The following is a 12336-nucleotide window of genomic DNA, read 5'->3' as shown; positions in this document are numbered from 1 at the left end:
ATAGTTAGTCAGGTTGAAAAAAGACACAAGTCCATGCAGTTCAACCAAGTCCATCCAGTTGAATGTACAAGAACAGGATGGAAGGTGTGGAAGTTGTGTTACCACTTCAATAAAGCAAATTAAAAAGGTGTAGTGCTGCAGTGCCCATTAGACATGTGCAATTTGTTTTGTTACAATTGAATTTTTTTTCATGTCTTTCGCAAAATTCTTTCATTCGGAATTATCCGAATTAACGAAAACCCGTTTAGTGAATTTTTGGGAATATTCGTAAATTCGAAAATTCGTAAATTCATAAATTTGCAAATTTGGTAAATTGGTAAATTTTAAAATTTGTAAATTCGGAATTTCAGAAATTCAAAATCCGAAAAAACCCGAAAATTTTAAAATCTCAAATAGTAACTAACTAATAATAACTTAACTATTACTAATTATTTAAGTATAGGTATTGGAATTTCCTTTCAAATTTGGCTGTTAGTGAATGCAATGAATACAAATCTTACCTGAAGTTAAGAATTATCTGAAACAAATGGAACGGAATGAATTAATAATAATAATAATAATAATAATAATCATAAATATAAATAAATCTAAATATATAAAATATAAATAAATATAAATAATATATAAATAAATATAATATATAAATAAATATATAAATATAATATATAAATAAATATAAATAAATATATAAATATATATAAATATATAAATAAATAATATATAATATAATATATAAATAAATATATAAATAAATCTAAATTATCTGAAACAAATCTAAACAAATGGAACCGAATGAATTACTAATAATAATAATAATAATAAAAATCATAAAAAGTTTTTATTATTTATTATTATTAATTGGTTACGTTCCATTTGTTTAGATACGACATTCTTTAGTTTGGATAATTCGTAACTTCGGATAAATTCGTATTCGTTATGTTCTCTAACAGCCAAATTTGAAAGGAAATTCCAATACCTATAATTTAATAGTTATTATTAGTTATTATTTCAGATATTCCAATACCTATTATTTTAAATTATAGGTATTAGAATTTCCTTTCAGATTTGGCTGTTAGGGAATATAACAAATACGAATTTATCTGAATTTACGAATAACCCAAAATAACGAATGCCATATCTAAACGAATGGAACGTGATGAATTAATAATAATAAATAACAACAACAATAATAACATTTTTTTATTATTATTATTTATTATTCATTTGTTCCGTTGCATATCTTTAGATGCGCCATTTTGTAATTTCAGATAATTCGTAACTTCGGATAAATTCGTATTCGTTATGTTCATTAACAGCCAAATCCAAAAGGTAATTCTAATACCTATAATTTAATCGTTAGCTATTATTAGATAGTTAGTTATTCTTTCGAATTTTCTAATTTTGTTTTTTATTTTTGGATCTCCAAAAATGTATGAACTCACGAGATATATATACAGTATATCTATAATGAGTGAATGAATACTAATATTTATATATATATATATATATATATATATATATATATATATATATATATATATATAAAATATATATATATATATATATATATATATATATATATATATATATATATAAATATTAGTATTCATTCACTCATTATAGATATACTGTATATAGATCTCGTGAGTTCATAAATATATATATATAAAAAAAATCCAGAAATGCATGCAATACAAAGTGGGAAAGCTAATATAAAAGCTAATATAAAAGACACCCAGCAGACCATCAAACACCCACAAAATAAACTAAATAATATTGAAGTGGAAAATAACTTGAATAGTGACATTATATAGAAAAAAAATCAATACAAAAAAAAATCACACATAAATATTATGATGAAAATGCAAAAATAAACACCCCAATGCCCCGCTAACAGTTGAGAGGGCTGGTGACTTAAAAGAGAAGTATGGGGAAAGCCCATTTGGCTGTACTTCTCCTGTGGACCACAATTCGTTCTGCACTCCTGTGACCCATTTTCAGCTGACAGCGGGCTAAAGCCCGCCGTCGGCTGACATCACAGAGCCGCTCTGGAGCTGGAGGAAGATGGCAACATTATGGTAGGGATCCGCCCACATGCCTAAACCGGCCGATCCCACTATTCGAGCTGGCAGGGGACAGATGCTACATCCACCTAGGTATGTATGATTCTTGAAAACAGAAAAAAAAAAATGCGGAACTTCTATTTTTTAACACTATTGAACCAAATGTGCAAAAAAGTCCAAACAACAATTAAAAAGTCCCAAAAGGGAAGTGCCAACAAGACATTCTCTCAAAACCAAGCAGCAAAAACTCCTTAATCAAAAACGCCTCTGTATCTTCAGTGTTCACCAGCACCGCGATCCGCCACCATCTGTCATGCACGCTCACCTTGTTAGGACCCTCGTACAGGCCGGTCACAATGGTTATGTGATACCACTATCCAGCCTCAGGTCCCAAAACGTCACACCAGGTCAGAGATGCGTGTCCCCTTGGATACTCACTCGGCCCAGTAGGTAATCATAAAACAGGGAAAGAGGGGCTTCCCGTACACTCCCATTAAAATCACAATAGAAAAGCCCAAAGGAATAGAGAAAGGTATACCAAAATGACGGCTACTGTTAAAACCGGAAATGACGTCACCGTGCTTCCGCCCTGCGCGTTGCGTCACGTATCAGGGGATCACGTATCATCAGCGATAATCCCTATGGATTCGTTTTATTTATTTTTTGTTTCATGTGAAATGTTATTTATTATAGTTATCCTTATGTTTCGTCCCTGAAGAAGCAACATTCCTGGCTGTGAAACACGCCGTGACTGGAGTCATGCAACATTGTGCACACATAGTTACATAGTAGGTGAGGTTGAAAAAAGACACAAGTCCATCAAGTCCAACCTATGTGTGTGATTATATGTCAGTATTACATTGTATATTCTGTATGTTGTGGTCCTTCAGGTGCTTATCTAATAGTTTTTTGAAACTATCGATGCCCCCCGCTGAGACCACCGCACAATTGAGAAGGTTAAATATCTACAGAGTATATATTGTATAGACTTTCCCTATTGAACTGTTGCTATGATTGTGGAGCCTGGAATTTCATGATTTGAATCATTGGGATAAAATAAAGTTTTTTTTTAATGGGCTTTTTTGTGTCTTCTTGTACTGGGTGGCACAGTGGTGTAGTGGTTAATACTTTCACCTAACAGCAAAAGGGTTGTTGGTTCGATTCCCAACCATGACACTACCTGCCTTGCATGTTTTCCCTGTGTCTGCGGGGGTTTTCTCAAATTGGCCCTAGCATGTGTATGAATGAGAGTTCGGGGACCTTAGATTGTAAGCTCCTTGAGGTCAGGGACTGATGTGAATGTAAAAGTGCTGAGTAAATTGATGGTGCTATATAAGTACCTGCAATAAATAAAAAATATTGCTGCCAGCTCTTTCTCAATGGAAAGATCCACAAATTGGTGTTCAGCTTAGGGTGCAGCTACACTAAGCAGAGGTAGTAATAAAAAATAAAAGAAAATCCTATTGAGGGAGTTCTTTCTTCTCCCTGTTCTATATTTCGAAAGAGCCAACTTCCCTACACTACAAACCTTGCTAGAAGGCATAAATTGGGATAACATCTTAGGAACAAAGAGTACGGAGGAGAGATGGGTTTACTTTAAGAGCATATTAAATAAGGGCATTAGCCAATGCATCCCATTGGGTAATACATTTAAAAGAGTGAACAAAAGTCCTGGATGGCTTAACTCCAATGTAAAAATGCATATAAAAGCCAAGGCAAAGGCCTTTAAAAAATACAAGGTTGAAGGATCATCATCAGCATTCAGACTTAATAAAGAATGCAACAAGCAATGTAAGGGTGCAATAAGGATGGCTAAGATAGAACATAAAAGACACATAGCGGAGCAGAGCAAAAAAAAAAGAAATTCGTTAAAGCGGAGGTCCACCCTAAAGTGGATCTTCCGCTCATTGGAACCCTCCCCCCTCCAGCGCCACAATTGGTACCTTTCAGGGGGGAGGGGGGTGCAGGTACCTGTACAGTACAGGTGTCTGCACCCACTTCCGGCATAGATATCTGCAGAATATACGCCATTTTCCACAGATATCTACGCCCCTTTCCGAAGGTCCCCCGCTGTCTGCTGGGAAACACACGGATCCCAGAGACAGTGGGGCTGCATGAGTGCTGCCGGCACTGGGGGGGCTACAGATCATTGAGGGGACCATGAATGCCAACATGTACTGTGACATACTGAAGCAGAGCATGATCCCCTCCCCCCAGAGACTGGACCGCAGGGCAGTATTCCAACATGATAACCACCCCAAACACACCTCCAACACCACCACTGCCTTGCTAAAGAAGCTGAGGGTAAAGGTGATGGACTGGCCAAGCATGTCTCCAGACCTAAACCCTATTGATCATCTGTGGGACATCCTCAAACGGAAGGTGGAGGAGCGCAAGGTCTCCAACATCCACCAGCTCTGTGATGTCATCATGGGGGAGGGGAAGAGGACTCCAGTGACAACCTGTGAAGCTCTGGTGACCTCCATGCCCAAGAGGGTGAAGGCAGTGCTGGAAAATAATGGCGGCCACACAAAATATTGACACTTTGGGCCCAATTGGGACATTTTCACTTAGGGGTGTACTGACTTTTGTTGCCGGCGGTTTAGACATTAATGGCTGTGTGTTGAGTTATTTTGAGGGGACAGGAAATTTACACTGTTATACAAGCTGTACACTCACTACTTTACATTGTAGACAAGTGTCATTTCTTCAGTGTTGTCACATGAAAAGAGAGAAGGAAAGATTTACCGTACACAAATGTGAGGGGCGTACTTACTTTTGTGAGATAATGTATGCGTCGTGGGTTTCTTCAATTATTTTTCAGCAAAACTTCCTTCCTCATTCTTCGGTGGTAAATAAACGGCAGCGTTTTTTTATTTTTATACGGCAATGCGTCGGTCATAAAGTTTTCCCCGGCGGTCTGAACTTCCCTTTTGGCAGTCTGGGTTCATGGATAGTGATGGCCGAACGGTTCGCCCGGCGGTCGTTTCGCGGCGAATTTCCGACTTTCGCCGTCCGCGGGTTCGAACGCCTTTTTCCGTCGTTCGCCCCGGCGGACTTACGTGTTTAATGTATACAAGAACTTTAACCTTTCGTGACACGTTTATCATGTGTTACAGGACAACCAATTGAGACATGACAGCTCATGGACACTTGGACATTCCCCCTAACCTATAAATACACCCGATCCGGTGGCCATTTTACATTCTTTCTTCTGTCACTGTAGGGAAAGGATCCTGTGTGGAGTAGGGACAGAGAAAACGCTAGCTATTTGGTACACAAAAGTTCTTTTCAGGACTGGTATAGGTGTTAGGTCAGCAGCCTGAGTTTCTTTTGTCAGTTTAGATAAAGGGACAGAGCGCTGTATGCTGCTATTTTAGGGACAGCTCAGCCAGATTAGTCTTTCTTCATCATCATCATCATCATCATCATTAGCTGTTACTATCAGGTCCACAAAAGAGCTGTTCCAGCTAATCGTTCCAGCCTACTCTTTTTTGCCAATTTGTATAGGGACAGGCAGGAAGCAGTGTGTCAGGCAGTGAGGATAATTTTAAAGACTTGCTGTTACTATTAGTTCCACAAAGGTTCTTTTCAGGACTGGTATCAGTGGTACGGTAATAGGCTTGTACACGTATAATATTCTTTCTTCCAAATATAGAAAGAATATTATACTTGACTGCTGCCCTTCTGCTGCAGTCTGCTAATCATTCACAACTCACTTGTTCCACAAAGCTCTTTATCAGGACTGGTAACTTGGTCTGTCTAGGGTGCTACGGTACATAGGCTTGGGTGCGGTACAGTCTGCTGTTCTGTAAGGACCGCTATCGGTCCACAATACATAGGGTTGCCGTGCACTACTGCTGACCGCTGCCCTATACTGCAGCAGTCCTTCATTGGTATAGGGACTGACGTACAGTCTGCTAATCACTAACACACAACCTGCTTGGTCCACAAAAGTTCTTATAAGGACTGGTAACTTGGTATAGGGTGCTACGGTACATAGGCCTGAGTGCGTTACAGTCTGCTGTTCTGTAAGGACCGCTATCGGTCCACAATACATAGGGTTGCCGTGCACTACTGCTGACCGCTGCCCTATACTGCAGCAGTCCTTCAGCGGTATAGGGACTGACGCACAGTCTGCTAAACACTAACACACAACCTGCTTGGTCCACAAAAGTTTTTATAAGGACTGGTAACTTGGTATAGGGTGCTACGGTACATAGGCCTGAGTGCAGTACAGTCTGCTGTTCTGTAAGGACCGCTATCGGTCCACAATACATAGGGTTGCCGTGCACTACTGCTGACCGCTGCCCTATACTGCAGCAGTCCTTCATTGGTATAGGGACTGACGTACAGTCTGCTAATCACTAACACACAACCTGCTTGGTCCACAAAAGTTCTTATAAGGACTGGTAACTTGGTATAGGGTGCTACGGTACATAGGCCTGAGTGCGTTACAGTCTGCTGTTCTGTAAGGACCGCTATCGGTCCACAATACATAGGGTTGCCGTGCACTACTGCTGACCGCTGCCCTATACTGCAGCAGTCCTTCATTGGTATAGGGACTGACGTACAGTCTGCTAATCACTAACACACAACCTGCTTGTTCCACAAAAGTTCTTATAAGGACTGGTAACTTGGTATAGGGTGCTACGGTACATAGGCCTGAGTGCGTTACAGTCTGCTGTTCTGTAAGGACCGCTATCGGTCCACAATACATAGGGTTGCCGTGCACTACTGCTGACCGCTGCCCTATACTGCAGCAGTCCTTCATTGGTATAGGGACTGACGTACAGTCTGCTAATCACTAACACACAACCTGCTTGGTCCACAAAAGTTCTTATAAGGACTGGTAACTTGGTATAGGGTGCTACGGTACATAGGCCTGAGTGCGTTACAGTCTGCTGTTCTGTAAGGACCGCTATCGGTCCACAATACATAGGGTTGCCGTGCACTACTGCTGACCGCTGCCCTATACTGCAGCAGTCCTTCATTGGTATAGGGACTGACGTACAGTCTGCTAATCACTAACACACAACCTGCTTGTTCCACAAAAGTTCTTATAAGGACTGGTAACTTGGTATAGGGTGCTACGGTACATAGGCCTGAGTGCGTTACAGTCTGCTGTTCTGTAAGGACCGCTATCGGTCCACAATACATAGGGTTGCCGTGCACTACTGCTGACCGCTGCCCTATACTGCAGCAGTCCTTCATTGGTATAGGGACTGACGTACAGTCTGCTAATCACTAACACACAACCTGCTTGGTCCACAAAAGTTCTTATAAGGACTGGTAACTTGGTATAGGGTGCTACGGTACATAGGCCTGAGTGCGTTACAGTCTGCTGTTCTGTAAGGACCGCTATCGGTCCACAATACATAGGGTTGCCGTGCACTACTGCTGACCGCTGCCCTATACTGCAGCAGTCCTTCAGCGGTATAGGGACTGACGCACAGTCTGCTAAACACTAACACACAACCTGCTTGGTCCACAAAAGTTTTTATAAGGACTGGTAACTTGGTATAGGGTGCTACGGTACATAGGCCTGAGTGCGTTACAGTCTGCTGTTCTGTAAGGACCGCTATCGGTCCACAATACATAGGGTTGCCGTGCACTACTGCTGACCGCTGCCCTATACTGCAGCAGTCCTTCATTGGTATAGGGACTGACGTACAGTCTGCTAATCACTAACACACAACCTGCTTGGTCCACAAAAGTTCTTATAAGGACTGGTAACTTGGTATAGGGTGCTACGGTACATAGGCCTGAGTGCGTTACAGTCTGCTGTTCTGTAAGGACCGCTATCGGTCCACAATACATAGGGTTGCCGTGCACTACTGCTGACCGCTGCCCTATACTGCAGCAGTCCTTCAGCGGTATAGGGACTGACGCACAGTCTGCTAAACACTAACACACAACCTGCTTGGTCCACAAAAGTTCTTATAAGGACTGGTAACTTGGTATAGGGTGCTACGGTACATAGGCCTGAGTGCAGTACAGTCTGCTGTTCTGTAAGGACCGCTATCGGTCCACAATACATAGGGTTGCCGTGCACTACTGCTGACCGCTGCCCTATACTGCAGCAGTCCTTCATTGGTATAGGGACTGACGTACAGTCTGCTAATCACTAACACACAACCTGCTTGTTCCACAAAAGTTCTTATAAGGACTGGTAACTTGGTATAGGGTGCTACGGTACATAGGCTTGAGTGCGGTACAGTCTGCTGTTCTGTAAGGACCGCTATCGGTCCACAATAGATAGGGTTGACGTGCACCACTGCTGACCGCTGCCCTATACTGCAGCAGTCCTTCAGCGGTATAGGGACTGACGTACAGTCTGCTAAACACTAATACACAACCTGCTTGGTCCACAAAAGTTCTTATAAGGACTGGTAACTTGGTATAGGGTGCTACGGTACATAGGCTTGAGTGCGGTACAGTCTGCTGTTCTGTAAGGACCGCTATCGGTCCACAATAGATAGGGTTGACGTGCACCACTGCTGACCGCTGCCCTATACTGCAGCAGTCCTTCAGCGGTATAGGGACTGACGTACAGTCTGCTAAACACTAATACACAACCTGCTTGGTCCACAAAAGTTCTTATAAGGACTGGTAACTTGGTATAGGGTGCTACGGTACATAGGCTTGAGTGCGGTACAGTCTGCTGTTCTGTAAGGACCGCTATAGGTCCACAATAGATAGGGTTGACGTGCACCACTGCTGACCGCTCACCTATACTGCAGCAGTCCTTCAGCGGTATAGGGACTAAGAGTTTTGTCACAGGGTCATTTAAAAAATGACATGCAGAGGAAGAGGCAGGCCCTTCCGCAGGGGTGGTAGGGGTAGGGCAGGAGCAACAGGCTTGAGCCAAAGTGGGAAGTTGCAGAAGGTGCGTTCAATTACTTTAAAGGATGCACCAGACTTGGTTGAGTGGCTCGCTCAGCCTTACTCTTCTGCACCCTCCTCATCCTCTCGATCTGCACCCTCTTCTTCACTCTCTGCTATGTGCACCCCCAAAGACACTACCACCAACAACACGACCACCACCACCACCACCACATACCTTCCGCTTGAGTCACTGGAATTATTTTCCGATCCATATCAAGAGGACATTTCTGATGCGCAGCCACTCTTGGTATTGGATCAGGAAGAGGAGGTAGCAACAAGCGCTACTCAGCAGTCTGACGCCAGTACCCAGATCAGCCCAAGGAGGAGGTTGGTCCCCGGTGTTGCTGCCTACTCTACTTATAGCGGTGGGGAAGGTGACGTTGATGATGACGTGTCTAGTGATGTCACGTGGGTGCCCACAAGAGAGGAAGAGGAGGGGAGTTCAGAGGGAGATATGGACCAGCAGATAGGGAGGAGAAGCAGCAATGACTTACATTGCACAGCAGGGACAAAGCAGACTGCAAATGTATCAGGAGCGAGTCATCGACCATGTACGGTCACATCTGGCGCTCCCAGGACACCGGCACATGGCTCCGCAGTGTGGGCTTTTTTTAACGTGTCCGCTGCTGACAATAGCGTTGCCATCTGCAATCTTTGCAGTCAACGCGTTAGTCGCGGTAAGCCCAATACTCACCTAGGGACGACCGCCTTAAGAAGGCACATGAGCAGCCATCACCGAGCCCAGTGGGAGCAACGGAACACACAAAGCCACACTGCAGGCTCTCACCGTCCAGCCTCGTCTTCTACTTCTCCTTCTCCTCTCTCCTCACAATTGTCCTCCACTCCACCTTCCATCACGCCAAGCTCACATTTTTCTGCAAAAAGGCAGGCTTCCGTGGGCCTAATGTTTGAGCGTAAAAAAATGATGACGCCGGATAACCCTCTTGCCCAACGGTTGGCGGCTGGCTTGTCAGAACTCATAGCCCGCCAACTACTGCCATATAAACTGGTGGACTCGGAGGCCTTTCGCAAATTTGTGGCCATTGGAACACCACAATGGAAGGTCCCAGGAAGGAAGTATTTCTCAGAGAAGGGCATCCCAGAGCTATATGGCCATGTTCAGCGGCAAGTGAATGTATCTCTGGCACACAGTGTCGGTGCCAAGATACATCTGACCACAGACACGTGGTCTAGCAAACACGGGCAGGGAAGGTATATCAGTTTTACTGCCCACTGGGTGAACCTTCTGACGGCCGTCAAGCATGTAACCCGTGGCACCCGTGTAGATTTGGTTTTACCGCCACGGATTGCATGCAGGCCTGACTCTTCTTCTCCTCCTCCTACTCCATCCTCCTCCCTCTCCTCCTCAGCTGCCTCCTCCTTTTCCGCTGCTAGCGTCTCTTCCACTGCACCGCCCAAGCTCCCCAGAACCTATTCCACATGCCAGGTGAGACGTTGCCATGCCGTGCTGCGTCTGTTGTGCCTGGAAGCAAAGAGCCACACTGGCCCGGCACTCCTTTCAGCTTTGCGTTCACAGGCAGATGAGTGGCTAACACCGCTCAATTTGACAGTTGGTAAAGTGGTGTGTGACAACGGTGCCAATCTGCTTAGCGCATTGAAACAGGGCAAAATCACGCACGTGCCGTGCATGGCACACGTCTTAAACTTGGTCGTGCAGCGATTCCTTGTCAAATACCCTGGGGTCCAGGACATCTTGCGGCAGGCAAGGAAAATCTCGGCCCATTTCAGAAGATCTTACACGGCCATGGCTCGCCTTGCTGACATTCAGCGGCGACACCATCTGCCGGTCAGACGTCTTATTTGCGATTGCCCGACGCGATGGAACTCAACCTTCTATATGCTTGATAGGCTGCTCCAGCAGAAACGTGCAGTTAACGTCTACCTGTATGAACTCTGCGAAAGAAACGGTTCTGGGGAGCTGGGTTTTTTTTCACCGCGCCAGTGGCTGCTCATGCGCGACACATGCAGACTTCTGCGGCCATTTGAGGAGATCACCAAACTGGTCAGTCGCAGCCATGGCGCCATCAGTGACATGGTACCTTATGCCTTCTTTCTGGAGCGTGCATTGCGTCGTGTCATTGATCAGGCTGTGGAGGAGCAGGAGCGGGAAGATGAGGAAGTCGCAATGCTGGATGAATTCCCAGGGGGGGCTACTCTATCTGAGACAAGTCAACAACAGGAGTCTGATGAGGAGTCAGAGGAGGATGGTGCCGGGGCGGATGAGCAGGAGCAAGAAGAGCATGCTTTAAACCTTTCTGGGATCCCTGTTGTGCGAGGATGGGGAGAGGAGAATGAAGAGGACGACATTATCCTGGATGATGAGCAGGAGCCAGGCCACCACACCGCTTCCACTTTAGTGCAAATGGGGGCCTTCATGCTCCAGTGTTTTAATAGGGACCCCCGTATAAAAAGCATGAGGGTCAAGGACCAGTACTGGGTGGCAACGTACTTAGACCCCCGGTACAAACACAAAATGGCGGAAATGTTACCGCCGTCGCAGAGGGCTGTCAGAATGCAGCACTTCCAGGCCTTGCTTCGAGAAATGCTGCATTCTGCTTTTGCGTGCGCTGGCAGAGGAGCAATTCCCACTCCCAGAGAAGGATTTGCGGGTACCAATCCAACAGCGCCTGCAAGAAGAGGCCGGTTTGAAGATGTGTTGGTGACTTCGGATATGAGGTCATTCTTTCAGCCGACCCATCGACAGGTGTCATCCGGATCCAGCATCAGGGAACGCCTAGACCGTCAGGTGTCCGACTACATTGGGTTAACGGCCGATGTGGACGCTCTGAGGAGTGATGAACCCCTAGACTACTGGGTGGGCAGGCTTGACCTCTGGCCAGAGCTTGCCCAATTTGCAATCGAACTGTTGGCTTGCCCCTCATCCAGTGTCCTGTCCGAAAGGACGTTCAGCGCAGCAGGGGGGATTGTGACCGATAAGCGTACTCGCCTAGCTCACCACAGTGTTAACTACCTCACATTTCTAAAAATGAATGAGGCATGGATCTCGGAGGAATTCAACACATGTGATCAGTAGACCATGTATATGTCTATAAACAATTTTTGGAATCAAGCACACAGACCTTCTTAATTCATTTGGCTCACTTCCCTGACCCAAAAAAGCACACCGTACTATATGCCCCTACCCTCCTCTTTGAAGAGGTTGAGCGGTGTCATATTTCTACTGGGGCTGCTTATTATGAGGGGTTCCCACCATCCCTGTGCTGTGCTGACTTCCTCCTGGGTGTTCTTATTATGAGGGGCTCCCACCATCCCTGTGCTGTGCTGACTTCCTCCTGGGGGTTCTTATTATGAGGGGATCACACCATCCCTGTGCTGTGCTGACTTCCTCCTGGGGCTGCTTACG

The sequence above is a fragment of the Lithobates pipiens genome, unplaced genomic scaffold (assembly GCF_037356315.1).
Source record: "Lithobates pipiens isolate NorthernLeopardFrog02 unplaced genomic scaffold, aLitPip1_a1.2 Scaffold_25, whole genome shotgun sequence".
NCBI classification, from domain to species: domain Eukaryota; kingdom Metazoa; phylum Chordata; class Amphibia; order Anura; family Ranidae; genus Lithobates; species Lithobates pipiens.
This window is presented reverse-complemented; position numbering follows the sequence as displayed.